This window comes from Pistacia vera, unplaced genomic scaffold (assembly GCF_008641045.1).
Source record: "Pistacia vera cultivar Batoury unplaced genomic scaffold, PisVer_v2 Contig485, whole genome shotgun sequence".
In the NCBI taxonomy this organism is placed as follows: domain Eukaryota; kingdom Viridiplantae; phylum Streptophyta; class Magnoliopsida; order Sapindales; family Anacardiaceae; genus Pistacia; species Pistacia vera.
Window position 1 is genome coordinate 807,562 of NW_022196318.1, and position 17,867 is coordinate 825,428.

General features: G+C 37.1%; 1 non-coding gene and 1 pseudogene across 1 annotated transcript; one reads left to right on the plus strand and one right to left on the minus strand.

The window, feature by feature from the left end:
* The first annotated feature begins 10,399 nt into the window (after positions 1 to 10,399).
* On the plus strand, positions 10,400 to 10,473 carry TRNAI-AAU. The gene has a single exon. It is a non-coding gene; the product is annotated as a tRNA-Ile (tRNA).
* A 208-nt stretch (positions 10,474 to 10,681) lies between these two features.
* Positions 10,682 to 12,053, minus strand: LOC116146925 (annotated as a pseudogene).
* Between the last annotated feature and the right edge of the window lie 5,814 nt (positions 12,054 to 17,867).

The window sequence follows — 17,867 nt, forward strand, 5'->3', positions numbered from 1 at the left end:
ACATCGTCGAAAACCATTGGCCATTAATAACCTTGACGAAGAACTTTGTATGCTAGAGATCTACCTTCTACATTGTTCCTACAAATTCCTTCATGGATCTCCCTCATAACATAATCGGCGTCCTTGTGGTTAATCATCGCAGTAGCGGTACATTGAATTCGCGCTTATACAACTTATCATTGATGAGTGTGTATCGAGCTGACTTCGCGTGGAGTGTTCTAGCTTCAGTTCTTCTTTCTGGTAGTGTACCATCCTTTAGGTAGGTAATGATTGCGTTTATCCAAATGTATCTCCGACTCGTTGTTAAAACTGGCTCTTGTGGAGCGGAGGTGCTTGGTCTTGGGAGGAACTTAACTGGTATGAAATCAGCTTTCTCTTGGTTCATTGTAAAGGCTAGGCGGGCTAAAGCATCAGCTACTAAGCTCTTCTCACTTAGGATCTAAAGAAATGTAAAGGATATAAACTGCTTGAGCTCGGATTTCACCAGCTGGAAGTAGGATACCATCATATCTTCATTCACTTGGTACTCATTGGTAATCTGGTGGATTACGAGCTAGGAATCACTATAAATTTTAATCAACCTTGCCCCCATTTCTTTGGCAAGGCGGATCCTGTGAGTAAAACCTCGTACTTAGCCTTGTTATTGGAGGTAACAAACCACAAATCTTATTGTAGCTCTGATCGGGTTTCCTTTTGGACTTTTAAGCAAGAGCCCTGCTCCTGCCTCCTTCTCGTTCGAGGAGCCATCCACATACAGAGTCCATTGCCATAGGTCATAGAGCTTTGACTTCAACTACTCGACTTCTTTCGAGGTATTTGCCTTTGGCAGGCTTAGTTCCCCTTCCGACTGATAGGAGAATTCTGATATGAAATTTGCCAAGGCCTGACCTTTGTTTGCTCTTCTCAAGATGTACTTGATATCATGCTGACTCATTTTCATAGTCCACTAGATCAATCTACCTGATGTCTCGGGCTTTTGTATTATTTTCTTCAAGGGAAAGTTGGTCAGCATGTGAATGGAGTGCGCTTGTAAATAAGGCTGTAGATTCCGGCTAATAGTAGAATTTTGATATGAAATATGCCAAGGCTTGACCTTTGATTGCTGTTCTCGAGATGTACTTGATATCATACTGACTCATTTCCATTGTCCACTAGATCAATCTATCTGATGTCTCGAGCTTTTGCATTATTTTCTTCAAGGGAAAGTTGGTCAGCATGTGAATTGAGTGCGCTTGGAAATAAGGCCACAGCTTCTTGGCAACGATGATAAGGGCATAGGTGAGCTTTTCCATTTCAGGGTATCTCGTCTTCGCATCAAACGGCCTTTTGCTTACATAGTATACTGACCATTAAACTCCTCCCTCTTTGCATACTAATGTCGCGCTGATAGCGAACTTTGATACTAACAAATATAATAGCAATGGCTCACCTTGGACAAGCTTTTACAATAAAAGAGGTTGTCCAAGATGTTTCTTTAGCGCCTGGAAGGCTCTCTCGCACTCCTCTGTCCACTTGAAACCTTTCTTCTCTTTCAAGGTCTCAAAGAATGGTAAGCATCTGTCTATGGCTTGGGAAACAAACCTCCTGAGCGTGACCACACGTCCTATCAAGCTTTGTACATGCTTTATGATGATCAGGCTTTTCATATCCAGTAGAGCTTGAATCTTCTCTGGGTTGGCTTCAACACCTCGTTGATTTAAAAGGAACCCTAAAAATTTTCCCGAGCTACTCCAAAAGCACATTTTAGGGGGTTGAGCTTCATTCTGTGTTTTCCAAGGATGTCAAACATTTTCCCCAGATGCTCAACATGGCTTTCGACAACCTTTGATTTGACGAGCATGTCGTCGATGTATACCTCTATACTCTTACTGATTTGGTCGGTGAACATCTTGTTCACCAAGCACTGGTAAGTCGTCTCAACATTCTTTAGGCCAAATAGCATAACCTTGTAACAATAAATCTCACAGTCAGTAATAAAGGAGATATGCTCTTCATCGGGCTCATGCATCGAGATTTGGTTATATCCCGAGTATGCATCCATGAAGCTAAGTAGTGCATTTTCAGCTGTTGCATCTACTAGTTGGTCGATTCGTGGTAGCGGAAAGCTATCTTTTAGACAAGCTTTATTTAGATCCGTGAAGTCGACGCAAGTTTGTTACTTGCCATTCGACTTCTTAACTAGGACTGGGTTGAGGAGCCAATCCGGGTATTTCACTTCCTTGAGGAAGTTGATGTTCAAGAGTTTGTCAACTTCATCCTTGAGCGTTTTAGAGCGCTCTGTATCCATAGACCTTTTTTCTGTTTTATTGGCAGAGCTTTTGGGTCAATGTTCAGCCTGTGACATATTACCTTGAGGCTGATCCCCACCATATTCGCATGCACCAATGCGAACATGTCGAGGTTTTTCTTCAAAATGCAGGTTGCCAACCAAAAGATATGATTTTTGGCTAAAACAGCCAAAATCACCAAAAGGGTATCACTCTTTCGAATCAGACAAACCAAACAGAAATAATTTTTAGTCCAAATAGCTCAAAAACGAGAAGAGTTTCCCAATTTTAACTCAAATAGCCAAATGGTATTTGTATCTAGATCAAACAACGCTTGTAATTAAAACCAGAATCGGAACCGAATTGTGTCAGTTCCATTGATTTGGGAACCGGAACCGATACCCTGGGTATCCATCAGTTTTGGTTCTACCCTAAGAATTTGCAAACCTAAATTTTAATTGTAAGGTTACCAAAAAAAAAAAAAAAAAAATTAAGTGTATGATCTTAAAATCCTTTAAAAGGGCCTTTCATCTTAAGAAATGTAAAGAGATTGAGCAGAATACACTAAATAAGAAGAGAATCTTCCATAAATCGAGCTTGTTCAAAATTGGAGTATGTTGGTCATAGAAGTGTCTATATGAGAGGGTTAGAACCTTATATCTAGGGAGAGAATCTTCCATACAACAATCACAAGCTCGAGTTTGAAATGAGAGTCCATTGATCATGGTTACGAATCTTAAGATGGTGAAAGTGAGCAATTACCATTAAATAACAGGCCCATAACTCTTAGTATATCGTTATACAGATATATTAATATAAAATTCATAAAATAATATCGTAAAACTTGTAATACAGTATTGTAGCCTAAGCTCCAACATATAATTTATATCAATGCGTATTAGGTGACCCCCCATGAGATATTAGTTTTCCTCAACTACCTCAAATCACCGTTTGCTAACAAAAAGGATGGAAAGAAAACACGTAACATCCATAATGCTCTATAGACTTGCTATCAGTCCTGTCATTCTAAATTGGCTGTTTTTAATGTTAGGCAACCTTTTCACATTGTCCTGAACTGATGGAATAATATAATATATAAGATTTCTTTCTAATCACGCGGTAACAGGTAAATGTCACAATCGTTAGCAGCCAATTCTTATTGGATCTCAAACTTTCCTTCCAACTTCCAAGGCCAGCACATATATATATATATAAATAAATGAACGTAAACTTCTCAATGAATATTAGGCAACCTTTTCACATTGTCCTGAACTGATGGAATAATATAATATATAAGATTTCTTTCTAATCACGCGTTAACAGGTAAATGTCACAATCGTTAGCAGCCAATTCTTATTGGATCTCAAACTTTCCTTCCAACTTCCAAGGCCAGCACATATATATATATATATATGAACGTAAACTTCTCAATGAATATTATGTGTTAATTACATTTAATTATCATCTATAGGTTGCTTTGTTACCAGGATGCTCAGCTGCATATATCTTATCTTATACTCCAAAAATATATATATTAATGAAAAGCGAAACAGTTAGGCTTAATTTGATGTAGCAAATCCTTTGATTTATTAATATAAATTAGAGTAAACGACATATTCCCACCCAAGGTTTGACAAAATCTCAAGTTGGTATCCAAAGTTCTATTTATTCCAGATTCTCACCCTTAAAATAATACTGTTAACAATTTTTAGGATAGTGAGAGTGCAATTACCATAATGCCCTTAACCATAAATTAATAAATTATGTTTTAACCCCTAAATTACTAAAATTATAAAATTAACCATCTTATTTTGAAATTGCTTCAATTACACCCTCAGTGACTGGGCACAGTCTCGGTTTTCATCGAATCTGGGCTATTTTCGATGGCGGCGAACCCCCTGATCACCTACATCACCTTCCCCATCGTCTGTCATCCAAAACACCTCTGGTTCCCGACTCATTAGGCCCTCCAATCGCCGGCGCCATTAGGCTTAGGTTTTCGTCGTTCTTCATTGGATTCTGATCGATTCTGGCGACGAAAATGCAATTGGACATCACCACTGCAACCAGCATCTCCAAATCTACAAAACCCCTATGTCCCCAGCAACCGTTTAGTGGCCATTCATCGGTGGAGAGCAACGAAAACCAGTCGCATGTGGCGGTTATCGTGGCTGGCTATTGACGAGTGATGAGGGGTTGTGAAGGGTACGGTTTTGTAGAGGGAAGGATGAGTGTTCGAATGGTGGTGACAAGGGTGATTTTGGGTGGAAGAATCACCGGAAAAGGGCGAAAAAGGTTTGGCGGTGATGTTGGCTAACATGCGCCGGAGTTTTGTTAGGGACGGCGATCTGCTAATGTGTGCCTCCTCTGCAAAATGACTAATTTACTCTTGAGCGGTTATAGCTAACCATTTTCCGTTACTTTGAGAGTGGAAATCTGGAATAAATAGAACTTAGGGTATTAACTTGAGATTTTATCAAACCTTGGGTGGGAATATGTCTTTTACTCTATAATTTATTATTATCCTTTTGTAAATAGAAAAGTACTGGAAGGTGGTAATCTTCCCGTATATTCTTGCTTGGTTGATTATTTGATAAGTTAATTAAGAAAGTTACTTTTTTCTCTCAATCTCTCTTTATTCGTGGGTGGTAGGAGGGTGTTATGAATGTCAACTTGGCATGACGTGACAAAAATAATTAGGTATTTTCACGTAAACATCAGACAGTACGAATTGAAAATTCTTTATGAGAAATTTCTGGTTATATACTTCAATAGCCAATGACAGTGTTAGCTATATTCTTTGAGAGCAATTATTCTGATATGTACGGTCTACAAAATGATGATGTCCTTAACAATAAGCAACTCATTTGTCAAAGTGAAAGAGACAAACAATTTAAAGCTGATTTGATGTGACGTATTCTCAGTTTCTCACAACAATATGGAAGAATCCATGATCTGTGAATTTTTTGTCGTAAAAGACTTTTAATGATTTTGTCAAATTCATAGGACCCACAACATATAATTCGCCTATATAAACTCTTATTCTCTTATTTTTCTCACTGTCATTCAATCTCGCACTTATTTTCACTCTGTAAGTCTTTATTATTTTGTTTTCAAGTTAAGAACATAATGGCTCGATTGTTTTACATGAAGCATCTTACCTCTTCAGATGTCACCAACATATTAGCTATTGAAACCGACCATCTTGAGGATTTCCCGCCTTTCCCACACGGCCAACATTTTCAAAATTTACGATTTTTGGACGAGGAATGCAACATTGAGTGGAACTTTTGTCTAACCGTCCGACAGACTGCCAGTTATTTAAAGCCAACTATTGGCGGCGGTTGGATACAATTCTGCAAGATGAGGGGCCTTCAAGAAGGACATATCATTCTATTCTTTCAGGAAAGAGATGAAGCAACTGGACAATTCAAATATAAGATTAGACCCTTTTATAATTTTCTTTAATTTGGCAGTTTTATTGGTTGACCAAATGGTTTATTAGCGTTTAATTTGGTAAGTTTATTTGTTGAATAAATAGTTTATTAGTGTTTGGTCTTTGAATTCGAGTCATTTCAGACATTAATATAGGTGATTACAGAATGGATTTATCCGGTTGTTAATTTCAGGGTCACAATGGATTAGTTAATGTATGCACAAGCTTGTCTGGACACCTCTAGTCAACAAAAAATAATAATGATAATAATAAATAAAATATATAATTTAGTAATGTTGCACGTGTAGTTTCTTTTCCTATCTTCCTTCCTTTCTTCTATATATATAATTTACGGGCCCTATCAGCACAGCAAGTGCAGTGAAGTAGTGTGTGAAAACTAAAGAGTTGGGTATATTAATTCATGATAACATTGTAGATCAAAATTATTGTCCTTTTGATCCTTTTGCTTCTTTTTCTTCAACACATTTGGCTAAAAAGTTTTATTTATTTATCTTATAATAAAAGAAATGGAAGCTTCAGAGCAATATAACCGATTTTGTTTTCCTGTAATGATAGAATATACATCATACTCACATCAAGAATAGGAAGAGGGCTTTTTTTTTTCTTTTTTTTTGTTTTCTTTTTCTTTTTTTGGGTGATTAGGGGTGTTTGGGGTAATTTACACGTACTTCAACTAATCTCTCAAGGCCTTGAAGTGAACGGCTGGGTAAACTCCTTAGTGGCCTCTTATTAGTGCTTGGGGGGACTCGAACTGAGGAGTCCCATATTAGACCTCTTTACACTTTTACCATTAGACCAATCAGTTATGGTTATGAGAAGAGAGCTTCGAATATACATGATAAGGCAATTTGATTTAGAATGTCTCCATCCGAAATGTGTTAAAGCTGCTTGATTGACCAGAACTACTACAATTGTATGACTTGTAATATATATAGGGTGTGTTTGGTTGGGGATAATAGGGGATTACTGAGGTAATGTCATCTTATATTACTTGATTACCATGTTTGGTTGTCAAGTAATATAAGATTCCGATAATCTTTCAAAACGAATAATAATTATTGTTGGTAATATAGGAGGTAATTTGATTACCTCAATTTTCTTAAGTATTTTAAGATTACTTGATAATCTTAATTTTGTTATAATTTTACCCCTTATTTTGGAATTAATTTACAAATATATTCATAGACTATTTTATCCTTATATACAAATTTTTTAAGACATAAATACCCCTGGAATTTAAAATAATTACTCAAGGGTGGTGGCCGAATCTTGCAACTACTGCTAGCCATCAGCGGCTGACGACGACGAAGGAATGGCTCACGACCGGCCGAATCTGGCCAACTGTGCGAGGGTAAGGCTGTTTCATGACCAGATCTATGGCTGCTTCACAGCCATAGATGTTGCTGTGAAACGGCTAGATCTCCACTATCGCCACTGTCGGTGGTGGTGGCAAGCTGCCGACAGTGGCTTGGGGTGGGTGCGGGTATTTTTATTAAGTTTTAAACTTTTTTGGTTGTTGAGGTGTTTTACCTAAATCTAAAATGTTGGGGCTAAAAAAAATTATTCAAAACATAATAATAAAAATAATATTATATTAGTATTTAAAAAAGAGGGCAATTTAGTAATTTATATAACATATCCACAAAATTTATTCCTTCCAATCAAACATATTAATATAACATACCCACCAGTTTATTTCAACCAACCAAATACATTTTTATAAACATTCTCAGTAATCTTCAAAGTAATCTATCTTTCCATTAATATAACATTCTAGCTACATTTGGACCGAGGGCATATAAGATAACAAGGGTAATCTTCGTTTATTTTGCAAGGTTCTGGTGTTTGGTTTGCAAGTAATAAAATATTACGGAAATCTTTTATTGTAAATAGTGTTTACTATTGGTACTGTTGGGGGTAATCTGATACCCTCCCCGCCGGGATTAAAACATTAACGGGTAATCTTTTTTTACCTATTTTGCCCTTAATTAAATGCCATTTCGAACACAATTGTCTTCAAATGTCTATCAAATAACAATTACCTAGCCCTCCTACATTTGAAAAATTAGCTAAAACACCTCAGCCGCAAAAAAGTTTAAAAGTTAACAAAATACCCCCAGCCACACAAGACCACTACCAACGTCAGTTGTTGTAATGATGCACGGCTGCTAAGATCTAACCGATCGTGCATCGGTAAGGTGGATCACAGATCCATGGTCGGAAAAATTTAGATCTGGTGTTTCTATGGCCGTTTCACGGCCAAAGATGTGGCCATTTCACTGCCATATATCTGACGGTGAAATGACCATAATCTAGCTGTGAAACGACCATGGATTTGTGATCCATAGACAAAAATGGCTTTGCCCATGCACGACCAACCATATACGGCCATTCATACATCATTTCGTCGACTGCGGGCGACAGGTGGTGGTGGTGGCTGGCTGCCGGCAGTGGCTTAGATTGGGTGGGGGTTGATTTTGCTACAAGTTAAAGTTTTATATGGCTAGGGTGTTTTAGCAAAATTTCAAATATAGGAGGTTAAAAGAATCATTCAAAAAAATTAATAAAAAATACTATTATATTATTATTTAACAAGGAGGGCAATTTAGTAATTTATATAATATACCCACCCATTTATCCTTCCAATTAAACATATTATTTACCAATTTATTCGAACCAACCAAACACATTTTTTAAACATTTTTAGTAATCTTCAAGGTGATCCATCTATCCGTTATTATAATATCCCTCTATAATAAAACATTATATAATCCAAACGTCCCCTCCGAGTAATACAATATTCCCTAGACTAGGAACATAACAAAAATAGGTCGGCAGCGTGGTAGTCTATTGAAGCAAAAGATCCACCATGGTTTTGGGTCACATTTTGCATACCCATTTCAAATATAACATGATTCCTGATCATGATGATGGGCTTGGTTAGTTTTGAGTCAAAACTTTGCCATGGCTGCTGATTATCAATCATACATTGTGGTTTTGCCATGGTTGGTTGGTTGGTGGGGTTGTTGCTTTATGCTAAATGTTGAAGATGTTGATTTGTGTCAATGACTCAATAATGAATCATCTTATCAAGAAGAGAGATCACATAATCAAAGACTAGCTAATTGCAGCATTCTGCATTGGAATATAGAATAATTTCTAGTTCAGACGCAAAGTAAATCAACTATTACAATATTGCGATTACTATTGATAATAAGAAAGTTGAAATTTTAATTGATTTTGAAGGTAGCCGAAGCAATAATATTTCAGACTTTGACGAATCACACTTGGGGGCGCATATTTGGGCAATCGGTGCAGCAGAAGCGACCTTTAGCTTGACATTTTGAGCATCCGATTGACTTTATTTTTTGTTCATCACCACCTAAAATTGGATACAAGTCATCCATGAAATTGAAATTGAACGGTTCATTTGATTTAACTAATCCTGTTCCTTTACATCTTGAGCATGCTATGCTATCAATCTCACATCGCCACATTTCTTGCACATTCCCAAAGAACTGCATTTCAAGACAGGAAAGCATACAGTTATTAAAACGTATACATCCGTATGTACATAAAACCCAGGAAGTAAAATGTTTACATTGAAACATTAATATCTTTCTTTCACAACAGTTCAGATTAGTAGTTGGCAATTTTGAGGTGTAATTAACTGAGGCCACCTAACTCAATTCACTATTGTAGATGCCCAATTAACGCAAGTCAGCTACGCGGATTTATTTTCTTGTCTTGTGATGATAAAATGTTATCGATGATTCAGTGACCTATAAATTTGGATACAGCTATAGAGATGAAATCTCAGTAATACACATAGAGAAATGCTTGGGAAATATTCTGTAAGTTAAGAGTTCAGAAACATAATTAGCAGCTGAGTACGGGAAAAGCGCAATTAGTGTTTTTTCTCGGGCACCTGCCCTCTGCCACTAATTGCTCCTCTCTGCACTGCATTCCAGAGATTGAAATGGATTTGGAGTTGAAATTAGTAATCTTTTACTACAACTGTGCATTGTAAGCTTCTTAAAATTTACTTTCCGCCTCTTTTTGCAACTCAGAAATGATTCTCTTTTTGAAGATGTCAGCTCATTCCCCGTGTTTATTTCTGAAAAGAATGGAAAGGCAAAGAACCTAGTTGGGATTTATCTAACTTGCATTTTGAAAAGCAAAATAACTTAATTGATAATGTTCTACAGTTGATGCTAGACAATCAGCTGCAGTTTCCATCTTGGATCTAAAGATCCCCTGATCGGAAGAGATCCTAACAATCACAGGATAGGTGGTGGTGAAGACAAGAAGCTGAAAAGGCAACACTTTTAACACATATGCTGCAAGTTGAAAATCTAGATGGTGACAATGTTGGTTTGATAGTAAAGATTATAAACCCTTGTCTAGCATTTCAATCAATACTCCAGTCCAGTGCCAGGAATTCCATGTTTTCAGTTTTTTCATAATTGTTTTATGAAGTCTTCCTCCTTATAAGAGTGTGTTTAAATTTGGATAAGTGAGTCCATCAGATTGCACTGCTAATAATGTTATTCTCATAATCTCTTCTCATTAATTTTTTCTTACAATCTCGACCTGATAATTCATAATTAGTTGATAACCTTATCTCATATATTACTTGATATTTATTAAATGTTTAGCTTTCTTTAGAGTCAATGGCCTATTAGATTAGTTGATTAGAGCGTCATGCTAATAACGCGAAGGTCGCAGGTTCGAGACCTGCATGGGCCAATCTTGATATTAAGCAAAGTACGTATTTGACTGCCTGTTTGCGCCTGCATGTCTGCATGTATCATACGTTAATTAAGCAATGCTGACTGCGTTTACTTCACTTAAATATTATCCATGATGCTATAACATGCATATATGCATGATATTAAACCAATTTAACATAATTAAGAACTACTCATGATCACATTTTGCTTGCTCCTTCTCTCTTTCATTCGATCTTTGTCTTCTTAAAATATATAGTATCCTTCGTTGTAGCATAATTATTATTTGCCTCCCCTCCAAAAGAAAAAGTTGTCCCCGGCTGATTTTGCATAGCCATCTTGTTGCAATTACTTGTTTCTTGGTTACCATGCTGCAATGGAACCTCAACTTTCCACAGCCCTTAATCTGCTACCACATGCTGATCCGACGGCCCAGATGAAAAATCCTTATACGTAACAGCCGGCAAGAACTGATCGTACTCCAAAGTGGCGTGTATGAAAACCGTTTGCGGCTTTTCTTGTACTTCTCCAATGATATTTTTCACATTATTGCTTATATGATTATTATCTGCATGAGATGAGACGACCTTGAGCTTATTCATGTTATCTTGTTGTTGTTGTGCCTGTTGCTTTTGTTTTAGAAGTTGAGCCTTTCGTTTCTCTTGCTTTTGAGATGCTTTTTCTTTCTTCTTGAAATGGGTTCTCCAGTAGTTCTTTATCTCATTGTCTCTTCTCCCAGCAAGTATCCTGCAATTGTTGACCACCTATAACATTCATATATGCATTAATTAAACATATATATTTTTATCTTTATGTGAGTGAGAGAAGAAGAGAAAGATGCATTACTTGTTACCCCATAAACCGTGCAGTTAAAAAATAATCCCTTCTTCCTGAGGTGTTGATTGGCCTCTCTTGAGTCCAGGTCTTAGATAATTTACCCATCTCAGCCTGCAGCTCTTTCAACTCCTATTCAAACCTGAAGATAAATACACAAAATAATTAATGAAAAACAACTCAGAATTATGCTAATTAATTAGACTTGTATAATTAATAAAAAAAGTCAAGCTTCCCTTTAATCTCATCTTCCCATTCAAATACTTACCAGCTACCTGAAAGACAAGTTAGCTCCAGTCAGTAGTACTACTGTTTTTTCTTCTCTATACCTTTAACATGGAAACAAGTTTCTTCCTTATAACACTCCCACAAATCAACAATAGTGAAAAACAACTCACAAAGTAACAATATTCTTGTCAACTATATGTATATGATGCTAATTATGCTTGAATAACTAATTTTGTAAAGCATGTCAGGCTTCCATTTTGATCTCTTCCCACCCAAAAAGTACAGTTTTAAATTCACCTGGATGCTATAAGAATTATATTAGTCATCAACTATCTAAGACTAAGAGTGAAGCAGGGATTAATTAGCATAGAGATGATTAATTAAATTAAATTAATTAACTGAAGACCTGGCCACAGAACTCCATCTTCCTTCTCCATGCAAGTTGAAATACTTAGTAAGTAGCTTATCTTCTTCAGCAGTCCAAGGACCCTTCCTTCAACCTTGTTCTGTTGCTTCCCAACCCATCATTCCCATCATTATAATTCACTGTCACTTGCTATCTCGACATAAACCTTCCTTTATACATGGATGCTCCTCTTTGTAAACTGCAGCAAGCTTCAGTTCAAGCAGCTAAAGATTTCGATTCTCAAATTTCAAGACTTTCTATTTCTCTCAAACAAACTGCAAGTAGATCAAAATCAGTTGAACAAGTTGACAAGTTGCGGCTGATATTGTTATGCAAGTTGTTGTTATTCATTTGTTATGCAAGTTGATAAGTTGTTATCCATTAGTTATGCAAGTTGACAAGTTGCCATGCAACTTGTATCAACGTAAGTAAATCCAATGGTTAGAGTAAAAACATGCAACTTGTATCAACGTAAGTAAATCCAATGGTTAGAGTAAAAACTTTGTAATGTAGAATGAGCGGCTGAGATTCTAGAGAATAGGGACAGCACCTGACTTGCTTTCTTTATAAATTGTAGACGTAAAAGACAAAGATGATTCAGTGGAAAAGGAAGGAAATAAATGCTTCATTATTGATTTTTTTAAAGTCTGTTCTTACTCTCTGTTTCAGAGTCTTTACACTGTTTTTTATATTAATAATTTTATATGGTATCAGAGCTATAATTGACAAACGTCAATGGCTGATCCTAGGTACCCTGCATCAACTTACATCAACATTGATTGAAAGGTCTCAAGCTCGGTATCATCCTTTCCTCTGGCAAATGCTCTACCAAACATCATCGTCAAACTAGGAGAGAAGAACTATGCCTACTAGAAATCACAAGCACTCCCTGCATTGAAAGCTTACGAACTTGAAGGATTCGTTACAGGTGATAAACTGTGCCCTCTAGCTTACTTAATCTCTCAAAATGATAACTCTAGAAATGTTAACACTATATACACCATGTGGAAGAAACTAAATCAATTCCTGTTTGGCTGGTTGATGTCCTCCATTTCTGAAACAATGTTTAGGCATGTAGCAAATTGTGAAACAAGTTTTGATGTTTGGAAAACTTTAGAAATTCACTTTCTTATTGATTCAAAAGCTAGAATACTACATCTGCGAAATCTTCTACGAACAACCAGAAAAGAAAACTTGAGTATCAACGACTATGTACTGAAAATGAAAGAAGTTGATGGATCATTAACTGCCAATGGAGTAGTTGTTAATGATGAAGAATTGCTTATGTATATTCTTGATGGCCTGGGAACCGAATATGATGCAGTTGTAGCAAATTTAACCTATCGAAGTGGAGATGTTTCTCTTCAAGAAGCGTAGTTCCTATTACACAAGCATGAGATGAGATTAGAGAAACAACACTCAGCGTATATAGGATTTCATGAAGCAGCAGTTTTTCTTGCAAATAAACAGACCATGAACTCTCAGCCAAATCAACAAAACTCAAATGCAACAGCTTACCAATCAAACCAACCTGTGTATGGATCATCTCAAGGACAGATAGATTCACAGAATTTCTACTCAAGTAGTCAAGACATGCATTCAATGACTGGAAGCTTTGGAAGAGGCTGTGGCAGAGGTAGAAACTTTTATAAGCCAAGAATGATATGTCAACTATGTGGGAAAACAGGACACATGGCACTTCAATGCTATCTCAGATTTGATACAAATTTCCAAGGTACTCAGAATCATAGGCATCAATCTACACCAAATTTTTCCTTTACACAAGTTTATTTTGCAAACACATATCCTGCACCCTACTATACGAACCAATCTCCTTTGGTCCCCATGAATAAAATAAGTAACCAATCTCCAGCACTGAAGTATCAACCACATGCACTCAACTCACAACAGTAGCACCCTTTAGGATCAGTTACACGTGGTCTTGAAACAGTCTTTGATAACCGCCAAAATGAAAACTCTTCACAAATGGCTTCCCCTCTTACAGTCATGGATCCAAATTGGTTTATTGACTCAGGAGCAACTCATCATATCACCCCTGACCTACAAAATCTGCCTCTCAAAAGTCATTATAATGGTCCAAAAACTTTACAAGTTGGAAATGGACAAATCCTTGAAATCTCACACACAAGTATGACCACTTTTCCCTCGAATGATCTAAACAAATCCATTTACCTTTGAAACATACTCTGTGTACCTCATGTAACAAAAATTTTACTAGTATCTCTAAAATTAAAAAAGACAATAATGTTGTTGTTGAGTTCTCTGTTGATGGATGTATCATTAAAGACAAGTTGTCACAGAAAACTCTGCTTCAAGGAGTTCTGAATAATGGTCTGTACCAGCTTACAATACCAACCATCGGGAAGACTGAAAATAAATCAGAAGGTGACTCTCTACACAGCTTTCTCAAGACACTTCCTTATCAGTCCATTGAAATGGTTCCTCAACCTTCTCTACATGTTAGCTCGTGTGCTTTAGCCAAGATTCACTCTAACAATAACGTCACCAAACTGGTAGAAACTTCTCTAGCTAAACTGAGTGACGATACTGTGTTGTTATGGCATAGAAGATTAGGCCATCCTCATGCTTCAGTTCTTGAGACCATTGTGAAAAATATGAATGTAAAGCATCATGCTGATATAAATAAAACTCACTTTTGTGAAGCTTGTCAGTATGGAAAACTTCATTTCAATGTCCAGGCTTCAACCTCTTCCAAATCTCTTGAACCTTTTGAATTGGTGTTTGCGGATGTTTGGGGACCAGATCCAATTATTTCAGCTACTGGTTTTAGATACTATCTACTGTTTATGGATGATTATACCAGATACACCTGGATTTATCCTCTGAAATTTAAATCTAAAGTTTGTGCCACTGTCATTCTTTTCATCAAACTTGTTGATCAACAATTTGACAAGAAAGTTAGAGCTTTTCAATTTGATTGGGGCGGTGAATTCAGACCTTTAGCTACTTATTTTTCTTAACAAGGAATTCACTTTCGTCATCCATGTCCCTATATTCACATCAAAATGGCAAGGTCGAACACAAGCAACGCCACATTATTGAAACTGGACTTACACTTCTAGCTCAAGCCTCCATGCCACTTCGTTACTGGTGGTTTGCGTTTCACACAACAGTGTATTTGATAAACCGACTTCCCTCAGCCACCTTGATGCATAACAATCCTTTCCAAATGCTATTCAATAATGCTCCTGATTGCACAGCACTCAAAACCTTTGGATGTCAATGCTTCCCTTTTATCAGGCCTTATCAAAAACAAAAAATTTCTTTCCACTCTGAAGCATGTGTATTGTTGGGTTATAGTTCACATGACAAAGGCTACCTATATTTAAACAATCATGGCAGAGTTTACACTGTCCAAAGTGTAAAATTCAATGAAAGTTGTTTTCCTTTTGCTCAAAGTTTCTCTGACACAAATTCCACCCTTTCTGAAGTACCATAGCCAAATTCCACAAACACGCAGTCCCCTTGGCAACTACTTTTACCACCCTCACCTGTTCCAAAACCCTTTTCCACACTCCCTCAACCTCTTACTGAAAACCACTTACGAAATTCCATTTCTTCCTCACACCTTTCTGCTATCCATTTGGAGGTTGATCTTCGCCCAAAATTTTTTCACAACCTTTACAAACACCAACGCCTGCCTCTGTTGCTCCAAAAAAACAAAATTTTCATCTCATGGTTACAAGAGCAAAGGCTGCTGCTCTTCTTAGTACTACTGCAAACACTACTACACCTATAGAACCTTTATCAGTTTCAGCAGCTTTGCAAGATCCACTTTGGCATGCAGCTATGATCTCTGAATTTGAAGCACTGCAAAATAACACCACCTGGTCTCTTGTGCCTTACTCTCCTGACATGACATTGGTTGGTCACAAATGGGTGTTTCGTACTAAAAATAATGCTGATGGCAGCTTCCAAAGATGTAAGGCTCGACTTGTTCAAAAGGGTTTTCATCAAACCCTTGGTATAGATTATCTTAATACCTTCTCCCCTGTTGTCAAAGCCTCCACCATTAGAGTTATTCTCACCTTGGCAGTTCACCATGGCTGGGATGTGCAGCAAGTGGATGTAAACAATGCCTTTTTAAATGGAGACCTTTCCGAATCTGTTTACATGACACAACCAGAAGGTTTTATTGACAAACATCATCCCACCCATGTTTGCAAATTACATAAAGCTTTATATGGATTAAAACAGGCCCTCGGGGCATGATTTGATAAACTCAAAGCTGCATTTATGTCTCACGACTTCCACAACTCCACCTCTGATTTCAGTTTATTTTTTTTACCATCAAGGAGCAACTAAACTATATATTTTAGTCTATGTAGATGACATAATTCTCACCGGGAGTGATTCTAAACTGATGAACCAAATTGTTCAAGACCTTGACCACACTTTTGGTCTTAAGATACTCGGCAAACTACACTACTTCCTCGGCATTGCGGTTCACCATACTGCTTTTGGTTTACTCTTAAATCAAAGCTCCTATGCGCAAGATCTGTTAGTTGAATATGGAATGTAAAATTGCAATCCTTGCTCCACACCAATGATACTCTATTCTAAATTGTCCTTTGACGATAGTCCACTATTTGATCAGCCTTCACTTTATCAAAGTCTTATTGGTGCACTCCAATATCTTACCCTCACATGGCCTAACCTGTCCTTTGTGGTTAACAAACTCAGCCAATTCCTTAAAGCTCCAACAGTAAATCATTGGCAAGCTTGCAAACATATCCTTCGGTATACTCAAGGGACTCTTCATCATGGTTTAACCTTCATCAAAAGTGACACTTTGCAACTGGAAGGCTACACTGATGCTGACTGGGCAAGTAACATTTCTGATCGCAAATCTACCACCGGATATTGCATCTTTCTTGGTTCCAACTTTGTTCCAACTTGGTTCAGTGGTGTTCCAAAAAACAATATGTCGTAGCTTTGTCTTCCACTTAAGTTGAGTATAGAGCCCCTGCCCAAGCCTCTACTGAAATTGCTTGGCTTCAGAACCTGTTCCAAGAGTTGTGCATCTCCCTTCCGGGAATCCTTGTTCTTAGTGTGACAACACTAGTGCGGGAGCTCTCGCTTCAAATCTTGTTTTCCATGCCCACACAAAGCACATCGAAATCGATTTCCATTTTGTTCATGAGATGGTTTGTTCCAAACGTCTTGTAGTCCAATATGTTGCCACTGTCTTTCAAGTAGCTGACATCCTGACAAAACCTCTCTTTGGTTCTCGTTTCTGCACTGATCAACTTCACTTAGCTTCCTATGCTCCCTCTTCCTCGTTATTGCTTGAGGGACAATCAGGTTCAAGGTAAGCTACAAACTTCAAATTGTGGGACAATAAGGAAGATAACAAATGATTTTTTTTTAAAGAAAACATGTTTGGATTGAACGCTTGAGCTTCAGCTTGAGGGACGATGTAAACTGTAGCAAGCTTCAGTTCAAGCAGCTAAAGATTTCGATTCTCAGATATCAACACTTTCTGCATTTCTCTCAAACAAACTACAAGTGGATCAAAATCAGTTGGACAAGTTGACAAGTGATTGTTATGCAAGTTGACAAGTTGTTATTCATTTGTTATGCGAGTTGATAAGTTGTTATCCATTAGTTATGCAAGTTGACAAGTTGCCATGCAACTTGTATCAATTTAAGTAAATCTAATGGTTAGAGTAAAAACTCTGTAATGTAGAATGAGCGGCTAAGATTCCAAAGAACAAGGATAACATCTGACTCGCTTTCTTTATAAATTGTAGACGTAAAAGACAGAGATAATTCAGTGAAAAAAAAAGGAAATAAATGCTTCTTACTCTCTGTTTCAGAGTCTTTGCACTCTATTTTTTTTTTTTTTTTTTTTTTGGCCTTAGTACTTCTTATTCTTCAATATCAATCACTCACTTCCCAAC